General features: G+C 45.7%; 1 pseudogene; it reads right to left on the minus strand.

Moving 5' to 3' along the window:
- Positions 1 to 206: 206 nt before the first annotated feature.
- LOC124726355 lies at positions 207 to 324 on the minus strand (annotated as a pseudogene).
- Between the last annotated feature and the right edge of the window lie 24,635 nt (positions 325 to 24,959).

Below are 24,959 nucleotides of genomic sequence, written 5' to 3' on the forward strand. Positions count from 1 at the left end.
AAAAGCACTCCATCTTCAGGCCACAAGTGGCCCATCGGGACCATCCGACCGCCGTGTCATCCTCAGCTGAGGATGTGGGTAGGAGGGGCGTGTGGTCAGCACACCGCTCTCCCAGTCGTTATGATGGTTTTCTTTGACTGGAGCCGCCACTATTCGGTCGAGTAGCTCCTCAGTTGGCATCACGAGGCTGAGTGCACCCCGAAAAATGGCAACAGCACATGGCGACCCGGATGGTCACCCATCCAAGTGCCTACCACGCCCGACAGCGCTTAACTTCGGTGATCTGACGGGAACCGGTGCATCCACTGCGGCAAGGCCGTTGCCTCATGGATCAATAAAGCAAAGAAAAACAAATTGATCATCGGGTCTGCTGAAGCTAATATTAGTCAGGCAGTTGCTTACGCATGGCAAAAGGTGTCGGGGGTAGTAGTTGCTTGGGGAATGTAGACCAGATTTAACACTACCAACAAAAGTCGTAAAATGCAGTTTATAAAAGTTTTGTTGCTCATATCAGAAACGTAATGTTTTGTTGCCAGTGTACCGACTTTCATGGAAATATCGCAGCAAATTTATCGAATCGGTTTTTCAGTGGGTCTCACAGGACTTGATCTGATACCATACCTTCCTGCTCCAAGAAAAATGTGGGAAGAGGGGCAGGGGGAAAAACCAGGAGGCCATCTCAGTACCTTCTACACGTACATATTGCTCCGCAAGGCACTGTATAGGGTGGACAAAGCCGACGAACTGCAGGAACGGATTCCTAACTGGAAATGGTGGAAGAAAAGTCCTGTGAACATGTGTCCGGAAATGGGCGGTGTGTATGCCACGACAAAAAATTGTCCCAGAACGCGCCGGCCGGTGTGGCCGTGCGGTTCTAAGCGCATCAGTTTGGAACCGCGTGACCGCTACGGTCGCAGGTTCGAATCCTGACTCGGGCATGGATGTGTGTGATGTCCTTAGGTTAGTTAGGTTTAAGTAGTTCTAAGTTCTAGGGGACTGATGACCTCAGTAGTTAAGTCCCATAGTGCTCAGAGCCATTTGAACCGTTTTGTCCCAGAACGCAGTACACAGCTGCATCCCATCCACGTCACAACAGATGTTCAAAGTGGCCTCTATGGTAGCGGTTGTCATGCAGTATCCACATGATCGTACTTAGGTTTGCACCATGTTTGGCAGATCACTTGCCTGGAGCTTGTACTAGGTTTCGTCCAATAACCCGTAGAACTTGATCCTTCACATCTGTCGTACGCACAGTCCGCCGCCTCCCTACACGTTCGTCTGTCTTAAAGAACACCTGATCACAAAAACGCCCAAAAATGGATTGAAATGTTGTCTAATGTGGTTGGTGCCTGTGAGGGTACTTGTTTTGGTATAGCCGTACTGCCTCTCCACCGTTTCCATCTGCTTGGCCACACACAAGCACCATCTCGGCTTGTTCCCGATATAAATACCTCACCATTCTGCTGCTTACATTACGCTGCGTCAATCTCACAGCCTGCAACACACAAGGGGCACACTGCGCGTGGTCAGAGAAACGTTCATTTGTTAGCGCCATCCACTGTGGCAACGATGTATTTCGAGACACGCGTTCGTACGACCTTTATTCCTCGATTTCCGATCAGGAATCCGTCCTTTGCAGTTTGCTGGTTTTATTAATATTCACTCTGTATAATGGTACAGACATTAAGATATTCGCGCGCTGGGACAAGGAAAATATGCATGCGCCTCTGTATACGCAGGAATCACACATATCTTACTCTCATAATCCCGACGAGAGATACTGGCATCTGTACTGTCACCCAGTCGTTTTCGAATAACCTTTCCTTAAATCTTCCCAACTAGGTTTCACAAGAGAACCGCCGCCTTCTTTCGAAAGAATCCAGTTTAAGTACTTGATATGACATTTTAGATTTTTTCCACCGAATATTTAATTTAAATTCTTCTCGGTTGTTCAGCCTCATCACATACACCAAGATGCACAATCAGAAAGAAAAAAAGGGAAGGAAGACTAGTGTTCAACACCCTATAATTAGAGATGGAATACAACCGCGAATTTGCGGTGGATACGAAAGCCATGTCCTTTTCAAAGAAACCTCCCAGGCATTTGCCTTCAACGTTGTAGAGGAACCATAAAAATCCGATTACTCGATGGTCAAACGGCGGGAATCTGAATGCCTGTCCACCGTCTCACTAATGAACGTTTTACCTTGGTACAACCAAAAGGAACTAACCCAACTTAACAGACGAGATATATACTACCTCATCAAAAGCATCCAGACAGTCGTTAGTAGACATTATTTTGGGTCGTGCCTACCCTTCGCCTTTATGACAGCTTGAATTCTGTTGAGGGTACTTTCAAAGAGGTGTCTGAATGTGGCAGATCACTCTCCCTCAAGAGCCGGAAGCAGAGAAGATAGTCATGTTGCACATTGGGAGTCCGGGACGAAGTCGATGTTCTAAGTCGATGCTCTAACTCACCTCAAATTTGTTCAGTCGGTGGGGACTCTCTGCAGGCTAGTCCATTCAGTCATGTTATGGTCCTCAAATCAATACCTCACAAATGCTGCATTGTCATAATGAAGCATTCAAAATATCCTTCCATATTTAGCGTTTTCTTAAGCCCAGTAACCGAGCGAGGTGGCGCAGTGGTTAACGCACTGGACTCGCATTCGGGAGGACGACGGTTCAGTCCCGCGTCCGGCCATCCTGATTTAGGTTTTCCGTGATTTCACTAAATCGCTACAGGCAAATGCCAGGATGGTTCCTTTCAAAGGGCACGGCCAAATTCCTTACCCGCCCTTCCTTAATCCGATGACATCGATGACCTCGCTGTTTAGTCTCCTCCCCCAAAACAACCCAACCCTTAAACTCAGTAAGAGGACAGGACCCTAAACACGATAACCACTCACATACCATAAGACTATCTCCTTTGTGATTCACTGTTGGCACTACACAACATGGTAGGTAATGTTCTCCAGGCATTCGCCAAACCCACTTTATATTCATGTCACCGACAGGCGACTTAGGCAGCTTTAGAAGGGTAGAAATATCCCTGATAGATTTATTACTCTGGTTCAAGCTAATGACTAGTCCACATTCAAAGTCACTAGACTTTCCTGACAGAACTGCTCTGCTGTTACTGCTTCCCTAATGGACGCTGATGCTGGTAATGGAGAGCCCGTCCTTCACTCCAGGATGGCATATGGCACGAAATTTCATGCCATTCCTGCTCTCTTTTATGTTTGGTGAGTCGCATGGTCCCATGTATTGAACTGTCTTGAGGTTTTATGATGGTGAGATCAGATTCTGGTAGCTACAGAGGAGTGTTACTCCTGCAGCATGTTTGGTCAGTGTGTTGCTGACTGGTGTTGTACCTGGTGGCCCAGGACCTGCATGACCCAGTTGGTTGACAGTTGTGCCTTGGTATAGAGGAGGTGGATTGTATGCCTGTTCACAGAAGAGCAGTATCCCAGGGTCAACAGATGCTTGGGAGGTGCATAGAGGGCTTGGGTGCCCAATTCGGCACCCCAGCAGTGACGTGATATGAGTTGCAGTAACTTTTCACACTCCACAGCTGCATACTCCAGAAAAGATACAACCAGCATAGAGCATGATATTGTGATGCAGAGGCAGAAGTGACTCAGAGTTTAGAAGTGGGAAGAGAGAATGGAGACAGCCCACTGCTTTGGTCCTAATGTCAAGGAGGTGTGGCAACTGTGTGAGGTGCTGATCGAGGGTCACACACAGATACTTCTCTGTCTGCGCCCACTGGCTGGGGCGTCCCAGGATGGTGACAAGAACAGGGACAGGAAGCAGCTTCTTTCACATGAAAATCACTGCCTGGCAGCATTGAATTTTTGCCTCCATTTCACGGTTGGGGCACTGCAGTCAAGTTGGAGATGTTGGTTAATCATCATTGCATTCCTCACCCAAGTGAATATCACCATGTCATCGGCATAGAGGACCAACTTCACACATCCCACCTTTGGTACATCAGCCATGTAGAGAGAGTAGAACAAGGTGCCCAGCAACTGACCCAGCAGGATCCCCATAGGATCGGCCACACAGACATGGAAGGTCACCTGGCAGGTAGGAGAAGGGGGGCCCTATTTGATGTCCACACCCTGTTCACAAAGCGCTTGCACACAAGATCATCATGCCACATGGAGTCAAATGCCTTGGAGATAACAAGGAGTACTGGCCATAGGTACTTGTGGGTGCCCAAGGCCTGCATCACTTGTCCTGCAAGGCTCATCTGTTGGTGCATCTTGAATTGGCCCCACCAGAACCTGAACTGCTCATATGGAAAAGGTCTTCAGTGGTGACCTGCTGAAGTAGTCACTGTGGATACAGGCTCTCGAAGACGACAGGGTGGAAGGAAGCAGACGGTTCGACCGATAATTCTGGACAAGATCTTCACCAGTCTTCAGGATAGCTACCAGCTCCTAATGTTTTCAGGCAGAGGAGTAACTTCTGGAGCGAAGGATGTTGCTGAGTATGGTGGAAAGTGTATGGTGAACTTCGGTGATAGATGGCACAACAGAAAGTTGTGGACACTGTCATTGCCTCCCCTTGTCTTGCAGTTGGGCTGCCATAGTTGTTGCTTAACTTCATCCTCGGACATAGGCTCTATCACATTGCCAGGGTCCATGGCTTCCAAGACTGCAGGTAGCAGCTCTTCGACCACATGGATGTATGTGTGATCGACAGGGTCAGCCACAGGCATGAAGTTCACCATAACTTCATTCTTCAGGGCACTGGCCTTGACGTTGGGCTCAATGATGACGTCTTGTTCCATCTGTGAGGTGGACTGTGGTGCCAGCAACGTAGGAGACACTTCATCCACAGCCAAGCACTACCATCTTGTGAATTACACTTATCCACCAAGTCAGCCCATTCATGTTTTTGGTGGTCTTTAACTGTGGCTGCCGCGCGGGATTAGCCGAGCGGTCTTGGCGCTGCAGTCATGGACCGTGCGGCTGGTCCGGGCGGAGGTTCGAGTCCTCCCTCGGGCATGGGTCTGTGTGTTTGTCCTTAGGATAATTTGGGTTAAGTAGTGTGTAAGCTTAGGGACTGGTGACCTTAGCAGTTAAGTCCCATAAGATTTCACACACATTTGAACATTTTAACTGTGACCTTGATGTTGTGATGCAACTGAATGAGCAGCCTCTTGGTAGCGAGCTGGCCAGCACCTGCATGGTGAAGTTCACTAATTCCTTATCAGCTCCCATGATGTAGGGAGCACTGTCCAGTCACGGAAGCAGGTCTGCCTGGACTCCTCCACCAACAATGGCTCAGTAGTCGCTCTGGTAGTTGGCTACACAGAGCCATCAACAATCACTGGCAGACCGTCAGACGACAGGGTACAGCATGTTGTGGCTGACATGAACTAAGGGATTCCCTTGAGGATGGTGACATCCAGCACATCTGGCAGACCCCTGTCTCTGGGAAGGTGGTGTCTTGTGATCCCAGAATGATTGTGCCATGCCACTGATTGGCGCAGAGGAGATGCCACCCTCTGGTGCCAGTGAGCTTGCTTCACACTGAAAACACCACTGATGAAGAGCTTACCTGGCTTGGCCAGGGGGATGTCAATGTCAGTCACCTCCAGGGTTCCTCTGGTCGGCCGGTAGGCTGCAACGAAGGTGATCAGGCCAGCAGAGGTGTGAACTGCAACTCACGTGGCCTCGACGGCAGTGATTTTCGGCAGTTGGACCTGGTAGTGGCGTAGGGATCGGTTCATGTTAATTGTGGTGCCACCACCTGGAGCCATCTTGTCACTGTGGTAGCAGGAGTAGTTGGCTAACTAACAACACAATACACCTTGCCTCCTTTTACACTGGTGGGTCGATCTCTCGTAATGTCTGGTGGGCTGTTACTCTTTACATAGGGGTGCCTGGATACTTTTGAGCAGACAGTGCTGTATGGGTCATTGTGCCAAACGCATTTTTCTCAACAAGAAAACGTCTCTCTTATTGTTTATCCCAGGCTAAGTAGGAACACATCTTAAAGATCCATTCGTTCCACAGTTTGATGATGAGGAGACACATATGGACTATATCAGAAAAACAGAAGAACTAATTTCCTAATCTTGCTTTCTCAAATTCCAAGGGAGGTGGTCCTCTAGAATGTGGAAAAAGTACAAATGTATACATTTTCACGTACTGACTACCACAAAAATGCGTAATTCCAAGGCTATTGTAGCTTAGCTTCGTCAAATAACAATAAAAAGTAAAAGCTTTGCAAAACGCACAGAGATAGCACTAAAACACTTGGCCCATAGTCTGGTATCACATGTATTTCATATTATGACATACAGTTAATAATATATACAACTACTCCTGCGAAGAAATTCATCAGTAGTAAAGAAAGTGTTGGCGACCAATAAATCCTTTAGGGTCTTCTTCAGTTGTATCCAGAACGCACTTTGTTTGCATACCAGGAAGAGTAATTACAGCAGTGGAACGGATGTTTATGGATGCTATGTAGAGCACGGGGTGCAGCTAACTGCAAGTTGTGGCTGTCACTTTGGACTGAAAAAGATTCTCTCTAGTTTCGGGCGGCTCTTTGAATTGGTAAAGACTGCTAGTCTTGCTTGCAGTATCAAGGCAAAGCTCACCATATGTAGCATTGTCGACAGGACCGACAGCGGGCCTTTGGTACAGAGCCATATGGAGGGTGCGAATCAGAGGCTCAGACGGTTCTGTGACCTTGTTGGCTGCAGATTCCTCGACTTCTGCGATAGGGTAGTGAGCTTTTGGATTCAGTTTAATAGTTGGGTGTCCACTACATGCAAGAGGCGGCTACACTGGTAACGGGATTAGCGGGAACTGTGTGGAGTAGACTAGGCGGTTTTTTACGTTAGAGGGTACGGGGATAGAACAAAAGAGGCTTCAGTATCAAAGGATGCTGGTCAGAAACAGGTAAGTGTGTAACTAGGAACCATACGTATTACAGTAGCAAATTGTTATAGCTGCCTTGGGAAAGAACCAGGGCTCCAGGTGCCAACAGAAATCATAGGTATTGAAAGTTGGCTAAAGACAGATACAAGTTCACTCTAAATTTTGCAAAGAACCCAACAGTGTTCAGAAAGTATAGAGGTGACGACGTATTTGTCGCTTTTAGAAGTAGCCTGTCCTGTAGCGAAACTGAGGTATGTAGATTCTGTCAGTTGGTATGGGTTGAGGCTATACTTGACAACTAGAATAAATTAATGATTGGTTCCTTTTACCGAACTCTCGGGGCTCATGTTTTTACAGTTGCTCAACAGCTTGACGAAGATTTGAGTGTCATTTCAAATAGGCACCCTACTCGTACAATTACACATGGTTGTGGCTTCAATCTACCCTCCGCATGTTAACCAAAATACGTGTTCAAAATCGTTAGTAGGCGGAAAACATCGTCCGAAATCGTACTAATTGCTCTCTCTGAAAATTATTTTGAACTATTAGTTCACGAGCCCACTCGAAGTGTAAATGGTTGCGGAAACATATTTGATCTTTTAGCAGCAAATAATGCTGAGCAAGAAGGGCATCATGACAAATACAGGGCTTAATGACCAGAAAGTCGTTGTAGCGAGACTGAATACAATAACATCCAAATCCACCAAAAATAAACTCAACATATATCTGTTTAGAAAAGAAAATCAAAGTTTATTTGACACCATCCTAAGCGACACTGTCCATTCCTTCCGAACTAAACATATAAGCGTAGACGAAAGGTGGCTTAAATTCAAGGAAATAGTATCTACAGCCAATGGAGAGTTGTATACTAAATAAATTAACAAGAGATGGAACTTGTCCAACATGGTACACAAAACAGATATCAACCCTGGTGCAGAGGCAACGAAAAAAGGTTGGCAAATCTAAAAGATCTTCATCTACATATATACCACGCTAGCCACCAAGCGGTGTGTGGCAGAGGGCACAATTAGCGCCAAAGTCATATTTCACCCCCCTCTGTTCCACTCGCGGATCGCGCGGGGGAAAAAGAACTGTCTGAGTGCCTCAGTAACGAGCTCTAATTTCCCTTATCTTTGAATGGTGATCATTGCGCGATTTGAAAGTTGGTGCTATTAATACAAGCTCTACATCCTCTGTGAAGATCGGATTTCGGAATTTAGTGAGCAGCCCCTTCCGTTTAGCGCGCTTTCTGTCTGCAAGTGTGTCCCACTTCAAACTTTCTATGAGATTTGTGACGCTCTCGCTATGGCTAAATGTACCAGTCACGAAACTTGCCTCTCTTCTTTGGACCTTCTCAATTTCTTGAATCAGACCCAACTGGTAAGAGTCCCATGCATAAGAACAATACTCTAAGACTGGACGAACTAACGTATTGTAAGCTACTTCCTGTGTTGAAGGACTGCATCGCTTCAGGATTCTGCCAATAAACCGCAATCTAGAGTCCGCCTTACCCGTTACTTGTGCAATCTGATCATTCCATTTGTAATCATTTCGAATAGTCACACCCAGACACTTGACGGATGTTACCGCTTCCAAAGACTGGGCATTTATTTTGTACTCGTACATTAATGGGAATTTTGGCCTTCGGTGAAATCAAAAGCAAGATTAAGAGAAGAGTGCACCTGGAATTCCACTATTAATTGCTGAGGAGAGAGCGGATAGGTGGGAATTGTACGTTGATGGCCTCTATAAGGAGAGAGATTTGTCTGATGTGATAGAAGAAGAAACAGGAGTTGATTTAGAAGAGATAGGGGATCCAGTACTAGAATCAGAATTTAAATGAGCTTTGGAGGACTTAAAATCAAATAAGGCAGAAGAGACAGATAACATTCCATCAGAATTTCTAAAATAAATGGGGAGAGTGGCAACAAAACGACTATTCACGCTGGTGTGTAGAATGTATGAGTCTGGCGATATGCCGTCTGACTTTTGAAAAAATATCATCCACACAATTCCGGAGATTGCAAGAACTGACAAGTGCGAGAATTATCACACAGTCACCTTAACAGCTCATGTTTCAAAGTTACTTACAAGAATAATATACAGAAGAATGGAAAATAAATTTGAGGATGTGTTAGATGACGATCGGTTTGGCTTTAGGAAATGTATGGGCACCAGAGAGGCAATTCTGACTTTTTCGGTTGATAGTAGAAGCAAAACTAAAGAAAAATCAAGACATGTTCATAGACTTTGTCGACCTGGAAAAAGCGTTCGACAATATAAAGTGGTGCAAGATGTTCGAAATTCTAAGAAAAACAGGGGTAAGCAATAGGGAAAGACGGGTAATATACAACATATACAAGGACCAAGAGAGATTAATAAGAGTGGACGACTAAGAACGAAGTGCTCGTATTAAGAAGGGTGTAAGACAGGGATGTAGCCTTTCGCCCCTACTCTTCAATCTGTACATCGAAGACGCAATGATGGAAATAAAAGAAAGATTCTGGAGTGGAATTACAAGGTCAAAAGGCATCAATGATACGATTCGCTGATGACATTGCTATCCTGAGTGAAAGTGAAGAAGAATTACATGATCTGCCGAATGGAATGAACAGTCTAATGAGTACAGAATATGGATTGAAAGTAAATCGAAGAAAGACGAAAGCAATGAGAAGTATCAGAAATGAGAACAGCGAGAAACTTAACATCAGGATTGGTGGCCTCGAAGTAGACGATGTTACGGAATTTCAGTACCTAGGCAGTAAAATAACCGATAACGGATAGAGCAAGGAGGACATCAAAAGCAGACAAGGACTGGTAAAAAGGGGACTGCTGGTCAAGAAAAGTCTGCTAGTATTAAACATTGGCCTTGATATGAGGAACAAATTTCTGATAATTTACGTTTGGAGTACAGCATTGTATGATAGTGAAACATGGACTGTGGGAAAATCGAAATAGAAGAGAATCGAATCATTTGAGATGTGATACTACAAATGAATGTTGAAAATTGGGTGGACTGATAAGGTACGGAAAGAGGAGGTTCTGCGCAGAATCGGAGAGGAAAGGAATATGTGGAAAACACTGATAAGGAGAAGGGACAGGATGGTAGGACATCTGTAAAGACATGTGGGAATGACTTTCGTGATGCTAGAGGGAGCTGTAGAGGGCAAAAACTGTAGAGGAAGACAGAGATTGGAATACATACAGCGAATAATTGAAGACGCAGGCTGCAAGCGCTACTCTGAGATGTAGAGGCTGGCCCAGAAGACGAATTCCTGATGGGACGCATCAGACCACTCAGAAGTCTGATGACTCAAAAAAAAAATTAATCCTGTGCAGAATGAAATCCTTGCCAGACAGGATTGACGGAGGACATATAAATGTTCCAAAGGAGGCAGCACATTTTGTATTATCGAGAAACAGGGGCGAGAGTGTCACAGATGCGATATGCGAGTTAGGGTGGCTATAATTAAAACAAAGTCGTTTTTCGTTGCGGCAAGACCTTTCTTCACGAAGTGTTAATCTCCTCCGAATGATGCAAAAATATTTTGTTGACAATGACCATTGTAAGAAAATAAGAGAAATCAGAGCTCGCATGGAAAGATTTAAGTTTTCGTTTTTCCTGCGCACTGTTCGAGAGTGGAATGTGTGAGAAATGAAGTGAAAGTGATTCGATGAACCCTCTGCCAGGCACTTAAGTATGAGACGCAGAGTACCCGTGTAGATGTAGATGTAATTTGAGTATTTAAGGTTGCTGGCAAGCTACTGAAACGGGTTTTCGTGAATAATTGACAAAACTAGTAACCAAAGGGAGATGATTTAAGCCTGCGTGAAGGTTGTTCTTATTCCTGGTATTTACAGCGAGAACAAAGTTGTCAATTCGGAAGACAGCCATATTACTTACAACAACTTGCATTATGGGACCTTCGGAGTCAAGAAGAATGGCAAACCACTGAAGAATCTGACTGGAGACATCGTCCTTGTACAAGAAGACGTCCTTCCTCGGCACACGTTTAAGAAGGCCAGGTTAAAAGCGTAACCAGCACTTCGAGGTGGACTACCCCGAACTCTCATCCTAGCCACACAGAATGGCAAGGATGTTACCAGGCCTGTACCACTGGAAGTGTGTTTTACCTCCGTTGTTATGTTAGTTATCTTCTGTTGCCAGGCTGCTTTGGCAAAACACCGCGACTGTGTAAACACGCTGGTTCAAGAGCACGCTGATATTTTCTGTCTATTATTTGTAATTCATTAACAGTGACAGCTATATTTACGATGCATTGGATAGTGAATGGATACCTATCCTCTTGCCTACAAAAAAATTAGAAAGTAATGGAGCTGATTTTACTTTCATGTTTTCTGTGTTCGCTCGATTTCCTCCGCAATTCCAAGTTACAGGTACTTCTGCATAAGTGCTGCGCCAAGTCTTGCGAAGACAGTCCCTGTTTGCATGCATTTGCATTTGAACGGCGAGGGTCACTGCTGAGATGAAAGAAACGGCGGAAGCCGGTCACGAGACAAGTAGGCCGCTGGAAACACAAAGCAACAGCAGTGCCGACTGCCGGCGAGAACAATGGAAGAGCGACAAAAGCAAAGCGGCGCAAGTCTTACGATACTGACGTAATAAGCAAGATGATTTATGTGCTTTAACATTCGTGTATTTGGCGTTAGTACTGATTGTGTAACAGTGCTGCCAGCGATTCTGAATGGTTACTTTCATCACCCAGTCGTTAACAACCAACGGAGGTGATGGAGACGTGTTAATGTCTGCAAGTCGTCTAGTAGCTTAATAAAGTTTACCTAAAGGTTACGGCGCATATGAGCTGGAGATTTAATGTTGGCGAGAATTTATTGTTGCACTTGCAATGTCTCCCTGCTCAGTTCGTGGCCACTTGGCAAACCTGCGGTTTTCCCACACTGGTATCTCGAGAAAGGTTATAGGGCAAGGAATAAAGCGCTGGCTACTTACGACCATTTCGCAACTGCTATTAAGAATGCCTGGCTATTAGTAAGCAACTTACGCATATTGGGTTACAATATTTGCTAAAACACGTACTGAAACACGAAAAAATCGTATGAATATACGTACCAGGTGTCTCATCGAATATTCCTCGACTGCTTCTATCTGTTGTTACTGAATACATTTTAATTTCGTTTCTACAATGACTGGTCATCGGATGCTTCAGTTCAAACCCGAGTATCAGTGGTTTTCAAGTACTCCTCTACACCAGCGATATGGATTAGAGACAGATTTGGAGATTTCCGGCGATGTTATGTGGCAACGAAAACGTCTACATCTACATCTACATCTACATCCATACTCCGCAAGCCACCTGACGGTGTGTGGCGGAGGGTACCTTGAGTACCTCTATCGGTTCTCCCTTCTATTCCATTCTCGTATTGTTCGTGGAAAGAAGGATTGTCGGTATGCCTCTGTCTGGGCTCTAATCTCTCTGATTTTATCCTCATGGTCTCTTCGCGAGATATACGTAGGAGGGAGCAATATACTGCTTGACTCTTCGGTGAAGGTATGTTCTCGAAACTTTGACAAAAGCCCGTACCGAGCTACTGAGCGTCTCTCCTGCAGAGTCTTCCACTGGAGTTTATCTATCATCTCCGTAACCCTTTCGCGATTACTAAATGATCCTGTAACGAAGCGCGCTGCTCTCCGTTGGATCTTCTCTATATCTTCTATCAACCCTATCTGGTACGGATCCCACACTGCTGAGCAGTATTCAAGTAGTGGTCGAACAAGCGTACTGTAACCTACTTCCTTTGTTTTCGGATTGCATTTCCTTACGATTCTTCCAATGAATCTCAGTCTGGCATCTGCTTTATCGACGATCAACATTATATGATCATTCCATTTTAAATCACTCCTAATGCGTACTCCCAGATAATTTATGGTATTAACTGCTTCCAGTTGCTGACCTGCTATTTTGTAGCTAAATGATAAAGGATCTATCTTTCTGTGTATTCGCAGCACATTACACTTGTCTACAATGTGATTCAATTGCCATTCCCTGCACCATGCGTCAATTCGCTGCAGATCCTCCTGCATTTCAGTACAATTTTCCATTGTTACAACCTCTCGATACACCACAGCATCATCTGCAAAAAGCCTCAGCGAACTTCCGATGCCATCCACAAGGGGATGATCAGTGACCCCTCTACAGGGAATAAATACTCAACTCGAGAGAGGCATCGGCAGCACGAGTTGTCGATATACACTGAAGAGCCAAAGAAACTGGTGCACCTGCCTAGTATCGTGTGGTGCCCCCGCAAGCACGCAGAAGTGCCGCAGCACGACAAGGCATGGACTCCACTAATGTCTGAATTAGTACTGGAGGGAATTGACAGCCTGGGAATCCTGCAGGGCTGTCCGTAAATCCGTAAAACTGTGAGGAGGTGGAGATGCGAATAGCACATTGAAAGGCAAATAAATAGGCTCAATAATGTTCACGTCTGGGGATTTCGGTGGCCAGCGGAAGTGTTTAAACTCAGAAGAGCGATCCCGGAGACACTATGTAGCATTTCTGGACGTGTGGGTGTCACATTGTCCCACTGGAATTGCCGAAGTGCGTGGGAATGCACAATGGACATGAATGTATGCAGGTGATCAGATAGGATGCTTATGTACGTGTCACCTGTCAGAGTCTTATCGAGAAGTGTCAGAGGTCCCATATCACTCCAACTGCATACACCCCACACCATTACAGAGCCTCCACCAGCTTGGACAATCCCCTGCTGACACGCAGCGTCATCGATTCATGAGGTTCAATCGATACCCGAACACGTCCCTCCACGCGATACAATTTGTAACGAGACTCGTCCGACCTGGCAACATGTTTCCAATCATCAACAGTCCAATGTCGGTGTTGACGGGCCCAAACGACACGTAAAGCTTTGTGTCGTGCAGTAATCAAGGGTACACGAGTGTGCCTTCGTCTCCGAAAGCTCATGTCGATGATGTTCCACTGAATGGTTCACACGCTGAAACATGTTGCTGGCCCAGCATTGAAATCTGCAGCAATTTGCGGAAGGTTTGCACTACTGTCACATTGAAAGAATCTCTTCAGTCGTCGTTGGTCCCGTTCTTGCAGGACCTTTTTCCGGCCACAGCGATGTAGGATTCCTGAAACGGTCGTACGGGAAAATCCCCACTTCATCGCTACCTCGGAGATGCTATGTCCCATCGCTCGTGCGTCGACTACAACTGCACTTTCAAACTCTCTTAAATCTTGATAAACACCCATTGTAGCAGCAGTAACCGATGTAACAAATGTGCCAGGTACGTTTAGCCTCATAGAGGCGTTGCCGACAGCAGCTCCGTATTCTGCCTGTTTACATATATCTGTATTTGAATAGGCAGGTCTATACGAGTTTCTTTGGCGCTTCAGTATAGGTATACTGCAAATGCCGACCAATTCAATGACTTTAGTCTGTGCTCACATAAACAAGTACAATTTCAGAAACAGTGGTCTTTCATATTGTTTTGTCTGGCCCTTACCGCCCGAGAACAAAAATAAAGTAACTTTTTGGCAGATTAAAACTGTGTGCCCGACCGAGACTCGAACTCGGGACCTTTGCCTTTCGCGGGCAAGTGCTCTACCAACTGAGCTACCGAAGCACGACTCACGCCCGGTACCGGGCCCGCGAAAGGCAAAGGTCCCGAGTTCGAGTCTCGGTCGGGCGCACAGTTTTAATCCGCCAGGAAGTTTCATATCAGCGCACACTCCGCTGCAGAGTGAAAATCTCATTCTGGAAACATCCCCCAGGCTGTGGCTAAGCCATGTCTCCGCAATATCCTTTCTTTCAGGAGTGCTAGTTCTGCAGGTTCGCAGGAGAGCTTCTGTAAAGTTTGGAAGGTAGGAGACGAGGTACTGGCAGAAGTAAAGCTGTGAGTACCGGGCGTGAGTCGTGCTTCGGTAGCTCAGTTGGTAGAGCACTTTCCCGCGAAAGGCAAAGGTCCCGAGTTCGAGTCTCGGTCGGGCACACAGTTTTAATCTGCCAGGAAGTTTCATATCAGCGCACACTCCGCTGCAGAGTGAAAATCTCATTCTGGAAAACTAAAGTAGTTCCCATTGCCCAGTTCTGATCGAGACTTTCGGGAGATTTCTCGTGGTCATGTCGTAGAAGCAGGTGGCGATTGTTATAGAATGGAATAGAATGAGGGATGCAAGCGAATAGAATGGCAAGTAGGGACAGGAAGTCGTGTAAAACTGTTGTAAATGACTTAGCCGAAATTTACCTTGAGCAGTTAACCGGAGAATATGTTAGGTCTCCTGATGACAGACAGGCACGAGCTTTTCAGCTCAGGCAGCATAGAACATGGAATCAATTATCATAACGACGTTACGTCATACCCGAATACAGCTGTAAATGGGAATCTGGTTTACCTGCAAGTGAAACTACATATTTTTACTTCTAAATAATGACATGCCATGACTATCTCTATTTGAAACTGACCCCTCAAAAAATATCTCGCTTTCACGTTCCCTGAATTGCACGATTTCGTATTACACTATATCAACAACCAGTGGTGAATGTTTGCAGTAGGTTAATATTTTTTCGAGATGTACGGGGATATACAACAGTTTTTACGGATAGAAACGTCTTATAGATAACTCCATCCTAAGCGAAAAGTTTCAGATTCCAGTTGATCCAAACCCCCTAAGTCATTAACGTACAACATCTACATCTATATCTATATGGATACTCTGCAAATCACATTTAAGTGCCTGGCAGAGGATTCATCGAACCACCTTCACAATTCTCTATTATTCCAGTCTCGCGGAAATGGTTCAAATGGCTCCAAGGACTATGGGACTTAACACCTGAGGTCATCAGTCCCGTAAACTTAGAACAACTTAAACCTAACTAACCTAAGGACATCACACACATCCATGCCCGAGGCAGGATTCGAACCTGCGACCGCAGCAGCAGCGCGGTTCCGGACTGAAGCGCCTAGAACCTCTCGGCCACAGCGGCCAAAGCTCGCGGAAAGAACGCACAGCTATATCTTTCCGTGCGAGCTATGATTTCCCTTAATTTACCACAGTGAAGGTTTCTCCCTGTGTAGGTCGGCGTGAACAAAATATTTTCGGTGGGCTGGGCGGGGGGGGGGGGGGGGGGGGGAGGGAGGATGGGGAGAGAGATCCCTCCGCAACGAAAAACGCCTTTGTTTCAATGATGTCCAACCTAAATCCTGTATCATTTCAGTGACACCATCTCCCCTATTTTGCGATACTACAGAAATTGCTGTCCTTCTTTGAACTTTTTCGATGTACTCCGTCAATCCTATCTGGTAAGGGTCCCACACCGCGCAGCAGTATTCTAAAAGAGGTCGTACGAGCGTAGTGTAGCCAGTCTCATAGTAGACCTGTTACATTTTCTAAGTGTCCTGCCATTAAAACGCAGCCTTTGGTTAGCCATCCCCACAACAATTTTCTAAGTGTTCTCTCCAATTTAAGTTGTTCGTAACTGTAATTCCTAGGTATGTAGCTGAATTTAAGGCTTTTATATTTGACTAATTTATCGTGTAACCGAAGTTTAACGGATTCCTTTTAGCACAGGTATGGATGACCTCACACTTTTCTTTTTTTAGGGTCAATTGCCAATTTTCGCAACATACAAAAATTGGCTCTGAGCACTATGGGACTTAACATCTGTGGTCATCAGTCCCCTAGAACTTAGAACTACTTAAACCTAACTAACCTAAGGACATCACACACATCCATGCCCGAGGCGGGATTCAAACCTGCGACCGTAGCGGTCACGGGGTTCCAGACTGTAGCGCCTAGAATCGCACGGCCACACCGGCCGGCTCGCAACATACACATATCTTTTTGCAATTTGTTTTGATCTTCTGATGACTTTACTCATCGATAGACGACAGCGTCATCTGCAAACACCCTAAGACGGCTGCCCAGATTATCTCCCAGATAATTCATATAGATAAGGAACAGCAAAGGGCCTATAGCATCAGTGATTCTATTACACTGCCCTGAGACACACCAGATGTTACTTCACCGTCTGTAAATGACTCTCCATGCAGGATAACGCGCTAAGTGGTGTCGTTCAATAAATTTTCCATCCATTCGGAAATCCTGTTAAGATATGAAAGAATGCGTATTTTCTCCAGAATACGTCGATTTGTTACTGAATCATAAGCCTTTAAAAAGCCGGAAATAACGAATAAACTTGATTTCCTCCATCAATGGCACCAAGGAGATCATGTGAAGCGCACCAGTTTAAGTTCACATGATTGAGCTTTATGGAACCGCTGTTGATTCCTATGTGGGTTAATTTGTCCCAGATAGGTTATAATGATTGAATACAGAATATTTTCTAGCATTCTGCACAAACAGTTGGGATTGATATAGGATAGCACTTCTATACGTCTTTCTTGCATTAACATCGCCAGTTTTGGACGTGGTAGCCAAAACTGTAACTAATTTTTTCCTAGCGTATATCAGTTCCGCATAAACACATTAGTATATTTACTAAGTCTCGCTGCCATATGGTAATTAAGGCCCAGACTGGAACCTCTGTCAGTAGATACACTTCAATTATAACCACCCAGTACATCTGTGGATCAAATCTACTTCAATTTCTATAGATGGCATGACCTGTGTTCTTTTCCAGTCACAGAAAGCATATCTTTCAATTTATCTGCGGTAAAATGCGGTCAAGAGCGGAACTAATTCAGAATTACAGAACTAGACAGGAACTCTGCTTGGCTTATCGAGTTGTAGCGGTTTCAGCTGTCTTTCAACACCACTTGTGCTCATTGCAAAGTCACAAAATGGCTGCTGAATGATGACAACATTCCTTCATGTTCGGTTGAAAGGAACATTCGGAGACGGAATTCTACACTTCATCTTTCGCTTTACTGTCCAGTTCCTTTCTTGCCTATATTTCTATGCGCACTGATTTTTGTGCCACTAACAGCCTTAACAAATGACCACTCTTTCTTGGGGTTTTAGGACAGGTACCATTAGTGTGCTCTGAATCGAGAACCTAATACATTTAGCTAGGTAAAGCAAACCCACGCACATATGGCGGGGAGTTGAGCACCGAGATGCTCCGTTTCCAAGTTCTTCACGCGGCAGCCTATGGTTTGTTCTGCTAAGTAGTCCAACGAAATGCAGGAAGCCGCGTCGGCTACTTGTGCAATTTATCACTGCAGCACGATTTCCACAGTTAGACTTCTCAGAGAAAATGCGGATTACGCGACAATCTCCACTCATTACGTGAAAGTACCCCGCAATTGCAGGCCAGGAAATGCTCCCATCCATTTCGCAACGGCGCGACGAATGCCGCTTGCATAATCAAATCTGTGTTTCCTCTCCAAACGAACGACCCCTCCGTAGACGACAGTACGATTAGGGAAACGATGTACAGTATTTCCTGGAGTCAGAGATTATTCTTCTCCACATCACCCGATGTAAACGTTAGTGGAAGATTAAAATTTCGCTACGCTTTCAAGATTGCTACTGATTTATGATTCACATGCCGGAATAAATTTAATCTACCGAGGAAGAGAAACTGCTGGCTTCCTGCTTCATGTAGTTCGTGACGCCGATATTAGCATACAGTTCATTACAGTAGCAAATCGTAATTTTATAGCGCTTCAGGTCGAACAAAAAGCAGTAGTTATAAGTAAACAATGTATTCAGCACTGATCTCTCTTTTCACTGATGTAATTCAGACTGCGTTGAAGTCGCAATCACTGAAACAGAACGGCTTAGCCCCTCAACAAAAAAAAAGTGCGTCAACAACTTGCCGTACGTAAGTAAAACAATTTAATTCTGGCCTACCACAACAGCAGTCCTGAGAAACATTAATATGTGGTGTAACCAAGACCAAACTGAACTTAGTTGGTTACACACTGTTTTTGTTTGTAACAGATCTGAATATGGCAGTAGCCGTAACCGGTAATAGTGGAGTGTAAAAGTTTGTGTGGTCAAGACGGACCTGTAAAATAAAGTTCCTATAACAGGTATCAGCAACAAATTACAGCTACGTTACGATTCAATATACATGTACTATTTTAAATCTCCGGCGCCAGTGGGTTATAAAAAATTCCCTGGGAGGGAAAATAAGGCCCTACCAGTCGACTGGAACCGCACCACGTCGCTTTCTCCAGTGGACACGGCGAGCGACTCCAATGGTTGACAAGTCTGCTGTGCGTAACGCTACGATCCGTAGCCGATCATTGACCCCGACTGTCCTTCGTAGCAAGATGGGCGTTCACTCCGCTGTTCTCTAATGCGTACCTACTGTGCTCTACTTTCAGCGGAAATGCTGCAATCAATTCGAGTGCGGCGTTCTACCTATAGGTAGTGCTAATGGTAATTGTGTGTTTGTGTACAAACAACGTCAGCACTGACCTTCCGACCGGAACAGGATCAAATAGCAACAAACATCCACGACATATCGAGGTGATGCAACACGTCTGTTTACAGCAAATACTTTTTTATTCACATTTGTCTTGTCGCAATGAATGTATTTGAGACGTGCACGGCTCACGTTTATCCCTTTTATTGTTTGTCATCTTCTATTACGGTAGTGCCGGCTTGTTTTCTCATTCCATTTACTGGCTTCACTAACTTCCTGCCTTGCTTGCCCGTGAGCGGCAGCAGCAGCGCGTATCGGTAAGTGCACTGTCGTACATCTCTGGAGCGACCGAGAGTATTGCCGGGTCGTCGTGTGTCTGGCTGTCAGTTCGGGACGGACCAGCAGTGCAGTCTGGATGCAGCAGCAGAGAAGTCGGGGACGGAGCGCTGGTGAGGCGCCGACAGCCAGTGCTCGCCGACCGCTGGCGACACACATGAACTGTCCGATGTAGGGAGGTTGGAGAGGGACGACCATTGGTTGGTCATTCGGTTGGTCGTCTCACCGTTTCCGGGCCTGGGCAGTTGGTCGGTTGGCGTGGTACAGCGAGGAAATCTCCGAGGCACGTAGGTTGGTCGAGGCCGCTGGTGGCGTCCACGCGCGGTCGGGGTGTGTGGTGCTGTTCCCATTGCTACGAGGTCCGTGGCTTACCGACCCTGGACACTAAAGTTTTGACTTAATCTACAAGAATGTCGCGACTGTCCACATTGTGTCGTTTGGATTTCGTTGTCGGCTCTTGGGATATTCCCGCGAGCAAAAACGTGTGTTTTCAAGTTGGCGAATTTTAGCCACCCTCTGGCGGAGTTTAACTGTACTTGGTTATTTTGAATTGAAGTCCACCAGCGGAATCTTCTGCCTCGTGGCCGTTAACGTTCTGGTTAACTGCTCTGGCCGTTGACGTAAATTCAGGCGGTGCATTTTCCTCATCGTGTTGTCGCTGTCCAGCACGGTGTGTAGTTTGAGAGCTTAATGTCTAATTGGTTGTGGCCGCCAATACCTTCTACGTTGTTCCATTGAACTCCCTGTTGTGTGCTGGTCGGATGGAGTGGAAGTTATCTTGTCGGTGGGTCGGCTGACTGTCTGTCGGGTTGGTTGTCGTCGGATCGAGAATGGTTGGGCCGACTGACTGTCTCATCTAAGCCAACGTTAGTGTTTGAATTCCAGGCCGACCCTCGGAAACTTCTGAGCGCCGTTGGGTCTACTGCCTTTTCTTGTTTGTTCTTGTTGTTTGTATTTGCATGGCTTCTAGCCGATTTTTAAATTAACGTTGTTTTGCCCTTAAGGTTGGTTGGTTGGTTGGTTGGGGGAAGAGACCAAACAGCGAGGCAGCGAGGTCATCGGTCTCATCGGATTACGGAAGGACAGGGAAGGAAGTCGGCCGTGCCCTTTCACAGGAACCATCCCGGCATTTGCCTGGAGCGATTTAGGGAAATCACAGAAAACCTTTATCACGATGGCCGGAAGCGGGATTGAACCGTCGTCCTCCCGAATGCGAGTCCAGCCCTTAAGGCGTAAGATTGTTTGGGCCTTCAGCTTAATTTGAAGAACTGTTTTAAGTAAAGCCTTTGGCCTTTTTAAAAATTTAATTTGGTTGAGTCTTAAGTGATGGGCCTTCACCCGATTTTCAATTAAAGTTGTTTTACTCTTAAGGTGTCAGATGGTTTGAGCCTTCAGCCTAATTAAGAACTGTTTTAAGGTAAGGCCTTTTGCCTTTTAAGTATTTGATTTTGGTTTGAGTCTCAAGAGATTGGCTTTCAGCCGATTTTAAATTAAAGTGGTCTTGCCCTTAAGGCTTGAGATTGTATAGCGTATTCAGCCGGTTATTAAGTTCCAAAAATTAATGATGTGCTTTTTCTTTAAAAATTTTCATGGCTTTTGTAATGTTTGGTCAAATGAATAAAGTTGTATGTTCGAGTGTAGCTGACAGATGCTTATTTTGGCCCCTTTCCTCAATTTAAACTACGTGTCCTGTACTGCGGGTTTGGCAGGGCGTCTCATTATTTAGTGTTTCGAGAATGAAATTATCACTCTGCAACGGCCGTCCGCGGTGGTCTAGCGGTTCTAGGCGCTCAGTTCGGATCCGCGCGACTGCTACGGTCGCAGGTTCGAATCCTGCCTCGGGCATGGATGTGTGTGATGTCCTTAGGTTAGTTAGGTTTAAGTAGTTCTAAGTTCTAGGGGACTTATGACCTAAGATGTTGAGTCCCATAGTGCTCAGAGCCATCACTCTGCAACGGAGACTGCGCTGATTTGAAACTTCCTGACAGCTTTGTGTGCCTAACCGATACTCGAACTCGGGGACTTATCCTTTCGCGGGCAAGTGTTCTATCGCCCTTTTTTCCTGAGTAAATAGTTGCTGGTATAATGAATTATCTATTTGTTGAAAATAAAACAGGAAGTTGTTCTTAAAATAAAAAATATTTGATATATGAAAAATTTGGTAAATTTGAAAAATTTGATATATAATAATTTTAAAAAACTCTCGTTCAACGCAAGAAACAGCTAAAGCCAAGTGCTTTTTGGTGTCCGTTTCTTTGGAATGTACCTGAAATTCTTTTATGACTCAATAATTGGTTCAAGATTTTGCTATCACAGTGTCTAACATGTTCCCACTTCAAAGAGTAGTACAGGACGGGTATGATATTATAATGTTCATATTCAAAGCAAGAGCAGTAGTCGGTGCAAGATGCTGTTCGGTTTTGAATGACGTAAGCAATGGTGTGGGCTAACACCCGGATCAATGCATTGTTTTTTGTTCAGGTTCAAAATTGGCTCTCAGGACTATGGGACTTAACTTCTGAGGTCATCAGTCCCCTAGAACTTAGAACTACTTAAACCTAACTAACCTAAGGACATAACACACATCCATGCCCGAGGCAGGATACGAACCTGGAACCGTAGCGGTCTCGCGGTTCCAGACTGAAGCGACTAGAACCGCTCGGCCACACCGGCCGGCTGTTTTTTGTTCAGGGGTACTGTTGAGAGGTGTCAACCCATTCCCTCACTCTATCGATCAGATCAATATTCATATTTTAAGTCATGAGCTGCGTGTTTCCCAATACTACATGTGGTATGTGTGGTTTATTTCTCCTTACATACGAAAATTGTGGGTAGAATGTTCTTATAACTGCCTGTGTAGCCTGTAGAGAACTTGTATCCGAGGGGCTGTGGTGGAGGCGGTGGAGAAAAGGAAGGAAGATGGATTGTGAGCCGTAAATGTTGTGTCCAGTGACTTGGCTATGCGAGTGATTCGGGGAAGCAGCGCTCTGTGAATTGTACCTCCTGAGGGACCTCGGGCCATGGCGCTCCACTCTTCCTACTTAGGGTCGGAGCAGGAGGGCGCCAGCTCGCAAAACATTTTACATGGGCCAGGCGACAGTCTGTAGCGAAGGCGGCCAGATGCCGGAAAGTCGTTGGAGAAAGCCAGTTGAAAGAGACTGCTGAAATCTGAGCTTCTGTGCAAACGGCGGGACGATCATAAAACGATAAGCGTTCTAATTTTAGAAGCTGGGACGATACGATCAGAGCGGCTGATGCACATGTCTAGTGGAGTCAAGACTGTAACACCCCTGAACCCAGGAAGTCGCCAGATTCCTTTACCAAGCAGACAGACACGACTGTCTGGGTAGCTTAACAGCTTTCTTTCAGAAATTGGAAATGGCCAGGCTCGAAATATTAGATCTCTTCATAAATGAGGGACTGTGGTATCATCTAGGCAGACTTTTTTTGCCAAAACTTCGCCATGCTTACCATGAGAACGACTCCTCCCTAGTCTAAAATCTTCTTTTTTCAGACAAGAGAGAATTTGAGTCGCTGATTCGCTTCCTTCAGGACAGGCAAAGCAGTGGATTGCTCCCCCCAGCATGGGAACCCCAGTGCTGTGTCTCGATTGGCTACTAGGCCAGCAGAACAGTCAAGAGGGGAGATTCAATGAGTGCAGGATAGTTCGATTGGTTTGTACAACGTGGAGGCAGGTTTTTTCTGTAATCCTGTTGCTGGCCGTTGTGGCCGAGCGGTTCTAGGCGCTTCAGTCCTGAACCGCGCTGCTGCTACGGTCGCAGGTTCGAATCCTGCCTCGGGGATGGATGTGTGTGATGTTGGGGGGTTGGGTTGTTTGGGGGAAGAGACCAAACAGCGAGGTCATCGGTCTCATCGGATTAGGGAAGGATGGGGAAGGAAATCTGCCGTGCCCTTTCAAAGGAACCATCCCATCATTTGCCCGGAGTGATTTAGGGATATCACGGAAAACCTAAATCAGGATGGCCGGGCGCGAGATTAAATCTTCGTCCTCCCGAATGCGAGTCCAGTGTGCTACCACTGCGCCACCTCGCTCGGTGTGTGTGTAATGTCCTTAGGTTAGTTAGGTTTAAGTAGTTCTAAGTCTAGGGGACTGATGACCCCAGATGTTAAGTCCCATAGTGCTTAGAGCCATTTGAACCATTTGTAATTCTGTTCCTGTTCGAGGCTTAGTGGAAAGTGATTGTGATTCTTTGCTTTCTCCGTCTTCTGGTCCTCCCCTGTTGGAGAACTTCAGGTCTTCCCCTAGTGGGTGAGACTTTTGGTATGCAACTTGTGGTGGACTAAGAGCCAGTGCCAGTTTATAAGTACAGTGGAACTGCATATCATCTCGTACATATTATGTGTCATGAGAGTGAGCGTGACCGCTACGGTCGCAGGTTCGAATCCTGCCTCGGGCATGGATGTGTGTGATGTCCTTAGGTTAGTTAGGTTTAAGTAGTTCTACGTTCTAGGGGACTGATGACCTCAGATGTTGAGTCCCATAGTGCTCAGAGCCATTTGAACCATTTTGTCATGAGGGTGAACTTATTCGTCCTGAGTCAGCCATCTAACGTTTGACAATTCAAGCACACGCCATCGTGCCTGTGAGTCAAATTCCTTGGCCAGACCAGCGAACGGGTGCACCTCACACTGAGATCTGCCGAGATTTCAGGGTTCTGATAGGGACGATTCCCGCGTTCTAATAATCATTATGCCTGTCCGAGAAGTTTGCAAGTTTTCGAGGACGCGTCAGAACATTATAGCTACAGCCGCGCTTTGCGTTTCCTGCTTCACCACATTTTAGATGCTTTTCTTGCAAGTACGACTCCGGATTTTATGATATGAAATGTTACGTCTTTGTAGGAAATGTGTCGCTTATGCGAAAAAAACGCAAACTCAGTAACCCTGTTTTTAAGTTTCACAGTGGCAGAAAGTTTCGTATAGCGCTACGAAATAATTAAAAGGGGTTTGACAAAACATAGACAACACTGAAACCATAATCCTTACAATACACCACATATAGCTACTCACTATATACACAGAAGCCCCGAAGAAATACAGAGATATGTAACCGGGCAGAATAGGGCGCTGCGGTCGGCAGCGCCTGTATAATATGACAAGTGTCTGCGCACTTGTTAGATTAGTTACTGCTGCTACATGGTGGGTTATCAAAATTTAAGTTAGTTTGAACGTGGTGTTCTAGTCGGCACACGAGATATGGAACACAGCATCTCCGAGGTAGCTATGAAGTGGAGTTTTCCCGTACGCCCATTTCACGAGTGTACCGTGAATATCAGGAATTCGGCCGGAAAAAGATCGTGCAAGAACGGGAGCAACTACACCTGAAGAGTATCGTTCAACGTGATATAAGTGCAACCC

Source organism: Schistocerca piceifrons, chromosome 1, assembly GCF_021461385.2.
Source record: "Schistocerca piceifrons isolate TAMUIC-IGC-003096 chromosome 1, iqSchPice1.1, whole genome shotgun sequence".
Taxonomy (NCBI): Eukaryota; Metazoa; Arthropoda; class Insecta; order Orthoptera; family Acrididae; genus Schistocerca; species Schistocerca piceifrons.